The sequence below is a fragment of the Pteropus vampyrus genome, unplaced genomic scaffold (assembly GCF_000151845.1).
Source record: "Pteropus vampyrus isolate Shadow unplaced genomic scaffold, Pvam_2.0 Scaffold657, whole genome shotgun sequence".
NCBI classification, from domain to species: Eukaryota; Metazoa; Chordata; class Mammalia; order Chiroptera; family Pteropodidae; genus Pteropus; species Pteropus vampyrus.
In genome coordinates, this window is record NW_011889438.1 from 193,756 (window position 1) to 199,120 (window position 5,365).

Consider the following 5,365-nt stretch of genomic DNA (forward strand, 5'->3'; position numbering starts at 1 on the left):
TTGATTTGCATTTCCCTAATAGCTAGTGATGTTGAGCATCTTTTCATATATTTGTTGGCCATTTGTATGTCCTCTATGGAGAAATGTCTGTTCAGGTCCTCTGCCCATGTTTTGATTGGATCCTTTGATATTTTGTTGTTATTAAGTCGTATGAGTTCTTAGTATATTTTGGATATTAGGCCGTTATCGGAGGCGTTGCTTGCAAATATATTTTCCCATTCAGATGGTTGTCTCTTTACCCTGTTGACAATTTCTTTTGCTGAGCAGAAACTTTTTAGTTTGATATAGTCCCATTTATTTATTTTTGCTTTTACTTCCCTTGCCTTCAAGGTCAAATTCATAAAATCCTCTTTAAGTCCAAGGTCCTTGAGTTTAGTTCCTATGATTTCTTTTATGCATTTTATTGTTCCGATCTTATGTTTAGGTCCTTAATCCATTTTGAGTAAATTTCAGTGTGTGGTGATAGACAACAGTCTAGTTTCATTCTTTTGCAGGTGGCTTTCCAGTTTTGCCACACCATTTATTGAAGAGGCTTTTCTTTCTCCACTGTATGTTTTTGGCTGTTTTTGTCGAAAATTATTTGCCCATATAAATATGGGTTTACTTCTGGACTCTCGATTCTGTTCCTCTGGTCCATGTGTCTGTTTTGCTGCCAACACCATGCCATTTTGATTACTGACACTTTGTAGTGTAATTTGAAGTCAGTCAGACTGATGCCTCCAGCCTCATTCTTTTTTCTCAGGTTGGCTTTGGCAATTTGGGGTCTTTTGTGCTTCCATAAAATCTGATGATATTTTGTTCTATTTTGTTTTTTTAAAATGCCTATGGGATTTTGATGGGGATTGCATTAAATCTGTATAATGCTTTAGATAATATGGTCATTTTAACTATGTTGATTCTTCCAATCCAAGAACATGGAATATCTTTCTATTTCTTTGTGTCTTCTTCCATTTCTTTTAATAGGGTCTTGTAGTTTTCATTATATAGGTCTTTCGCATGTTTTGTTAAATTTATTCCTAGGTATTTTATCCTTTTTGTTGTAATTGCAAAAGGAATTATTTTTTCTATGTCTTTTTCTGACACTTCATTATTAGAGTATAGGAACACTATGGATTTTTGAACGTTGTTTTTGTATCCAGAAACTTTACTGTATTCGCTTATTGTTTCTAGTAGTGTTCTTGTGGAATCTTTGGGGTTTTCTACATAGAGAATCATGTCATCTGCAAATAGTGACAGTTTGATATCTTTGTTTCCTATTTGAATGCCTTTTATATCTTTCTCTTGTCTGATTGCACTCTCTAGGACCTCCAATGTTATATTGAATAACAGTGGTGATAGTGGACAGCCTTGCTTTGTTCCTGATCTTAGAGGGAAGGTTTTTAGTTTTTCACCATTAAGTATAATGTTGGTTGAGGATTTGTCATAGATGGTCTTTATTATGTTAAAATACTTTCCTTCTATACTAATTTTGTTAAGTGTTTTGATCATAAATGGATGCTGTATCTTGTCAAAGGCTTTTTCTGCATCTATTGATATGATCATATGATTCTTATTTTTTAATTTGTTTACGTGGTATAACATATTAATCGATTTGCATATGTTGAACCATCCCTGTGCCTCTGGGATGAAGCCCACTTGATGGTGATGTATAATCTTTTTAATATGTTGCTGTATTCGGTTTACTAGTATCTTATTTAGGATTTTTGCATCTGTGTTCATGAAAGATATTGGTCTGTAGTTTTTTTTTGTGTGTATTATCTTTACCAGGTTTTGGTATCAGAGTAATATTGGCCTCATAAAATGTGTTGGGAAGTATCACCTCCTCTTCGATTTTTTGGAAGAGTTTGAGGAGAATAGTTATTAAATCTTCTTTGAATGTTAGGTAGAATTCACTGGTGAAGCCATCTGGTCATGGACTTTTACTTTTTGGTAGGTTTTTATGATTGTTTCATTTTCCATACTGCTGATCAGTCTATTTAGATTTTCCAGATTTTCTGGATTCAATCTAGGAAGATTGTATTTTTCTAAGTACTGGTCCATTTTTTCTAGGTTATTAAATTTGGTGTTATATACTTTTTCATAATATTCTTGTATGATCCTTTGTATTTCTGTGATATTAGTCATAATTTCCCCTCTTTCATCCCTGATTTTGTTTATTTGTGTCCTTTCTCTTTTTTCATCTTTGCTATTTAATGTTTGCTAAAACAAAAGAGACCCCAAATCTCTACCATCGTGGACCTGTCATCTTAGTGGGAAAGAGAGCTATAAACATTGATTATTAAGAGGTGGTAACTGCTAAAGAGGAGAGGATAGGGCAGAGCAATGTGAGTTATAAATTCTGGGGGATTGCCACTTTAAATAGGAAATCATTGTCTTCTTTTAAACTCTACCACTGACTGTCCTGCATCCTGGACAGATTTCATATTATTTCACCCATAAACTTAGGTATAAATCTCTGACATATGCTTTTTTTCCCTTTTCTTTTTCTGTCTCCTCCTCCTTCTTTTAATAACAGCAGTACCATCATCATACCCAAGAAAATTAACAATAATGCTGGGAACATTTTTAAACATGAATATGCGTTAGCAAGCTCCCATGGTATCAATTTCTTCTTTTATTTGTTCACTCAACAAAAAAAATATCCAATCCAGGGCTGTGGGAGAGAGAGAGGACTATTCTGTAATCAGTCCGGCATTCTACTGTCCAGAATGTTGAACTGGGGCCTGAAAAGCACGTGACTGGTTTAAGGGCACAAAGATAGAGGACAACAGATCTCAGGGCTGTGTCCTTTCCCATCTGCTGGTTTATGGGGGGCCTTAAGCTGCCATTGGACTCATATCACAGTCAGGAAGGGCTTCCCATAGGCTGTGTGTGGGTTGGGTTTTGAAGAATGTGTAGCGGTTCATCCACTGAAGGGATATACTGGATTCTTGTCACCTCTGTCCTGTGACATCTCCCAGAGGGGCAATGGCATCTCCATAATTTCCATATTTGAGGTGCTAAAGAGCAACACACTTGTGCAGCAGGGTTGAAAATGTGTCCTAATGCTGCATTTGCATAATTATTACTTAGATTTTATTTTACAAGGGACTATGAATAATAGTGTCCAAGAAGATGCTTTTATTGACACATTACATTAGAGAAAACAACCATAGGCCATATCAATTTAAAACTTACTTTTATTGATACCTATTATTATAGTTGGGGTGGCTTAGCTAGTGTGGAGGCTGATTAAGATTATGGGCACATTTAAGTCCTCACTCCCCTGCCTCAGTGCAGTGGGATTGGATGCTACCACCGCTACTTCTCTGTCCTCTCTCCTTATGGTATCTCCCAGGCTAGGGAATTTACTGCTCCTACAGCATCCCTTAAAGAACACTCCATAATATGGTGGCTTCCTGACTCTGTCTGAACACTTCCTGCTCGAACAAGTTTGTTCCTGACTGCCCCCCCCGCCCCCACCTCAAGGACTCTCCAGCTAACATCAGTTTTCTCATAGCTTGTCAATCAATCAATGTTCTTCCTTATATCTGTGGCTGTGTAAGAATGACAAGACTATATAAAACTGCCCGTTATGTTACAACTGGGGCTCAGCCTTTGGATAAGAATTCGCTGAGCCGGTGCCAGCATCAATAAATGCTGCTTCCTGCTTATCGCCTCGGTGTCCCGTCTCTCCATTTGAGAATCCCGCAATATTTCTGGGGGCTCCTCCAGGATCCAGAGATGGCAGTTTTTCACCTCTTTTGCATTTGGGGTCTGTCCCTTGGGATGCTGGGAGAAGCAGACTTCACCTGGCGTGCCAGCAGACCTATTGTCTGTAGGGTAGGACAACTCTTTCAGTGGACCGCGGAGGTTTCTCTGAGAACAAAACGGAACCCAGAGAGGCGAAGGAATCAACCCAGGAGCACCGCCCAACTGAGTGGTAAGGACTCGGGTCCCAGAAACAGCCTGTTCCTTAGAAGACAGAAGGGGAGTCTGATCAACTCCCGAGGTCACCTGATTACATTTGTTAGAGGAAACCATGACCTTTCAGGTATATAGGGAGGAGGGTGGAGTGTTTGATGTGTGATTGTGTGTGACTGAGATGTGACCTGACAACAAAGCGAGAGTTGAGCTCTTATCTGCCATTCCGTGGCGAACCTCATACAGCTTAGGGTGGTGTCACTGGATCTCCATGAAGAGTCTACTCCAGTGATCTGAGTCGGGGGTTTATACCGACCCACCAATTGCTAAGAGGCGCCTGAAAGATCCCTGCGAGGGCAAGGGCTGTAGATGAGTGAAGCGAGTCTCTGAGTGCATGTGCGTCACCGACCATGGGTGGAAGGATGGGTGGACAACAGAGTAAACAGACACCTTTAGATTGTATGCTTAACAATTTCAAAAAGGGTTATTCAAGGGATTATGGAGTTAAACTCACCCCACAGAAATTCTGCACCTTTTGTGAGATCGACTGGCCCTCTTTTGGCATTGGGTGGCCAGCAGAGGAAGCTCTTGATAAGTAAGTCATTGCAAAAGTCTCTCAAGTCATTACCGGTCAACCTGGCCACCCAGACTAATTCCCTTATATTGATTCTTGGGAGGCAATAGTTTGCAGCTGACCCCCTTGGTTGAGAGTCTTCCTAGAGGAGAACTGTAGGGTTGTCCTAGCCTGAGCCTTGGCACCCTCTCAAGGTCAGTTGAAAAAAAAGAAGCCTGTGCTGCCAGCAGATACAAAAGTCAGCCAATCTTTGCCTTCCAATGGGAAATCCCTGAAAGCGGAGATAAGGGCCAGTTGACATGGACACGACTGCCTCAGGAGTTCAAGAACTCCTCGACCATCTTTGGAACAGCTCTAGCCTCAGATTTAAAGGCCTTCCCAGCAGACCAACACAGCTGTACATTACTCCAGTATGTAGATGATCTCCTCTTAGCAGGAAAGACCCATGAGGAATGCATGGAAGGAACGCATCTACTCCTCAATCTCCTCTGAGAAGCAGGTTACAAGTTCTCTAAAAGAAAGGCTCAAATCTGACAAGAAAGCATCAAATACCTCGGCTTCCACCTGTCGCAGGGACAACACCAACTCAGCTCAAAAAGGAAACAAACGATCTGCTCGATTCTTGTCCCTACCACCTGGCAACAAGTCCTCAAATTCCTTGGAGCAGCTGGCTTCTGCAGAATCTGGATACCTAATTTCTCCATCCTGGCCAAACCCCTCTATGAAGCTACAAAGGGGGAGAACGGGAGCCCCTGCTCTGGGAATCTACACAACAGAAGGCCTTCGAAGAAATCAAATGGGCACTGACTAATACCCCCGGACTATGACTCCCAGACTTAACCAAATCTTTCTTTCTGTATGTACACAAGCTCATGGGTGTCGCAGTAG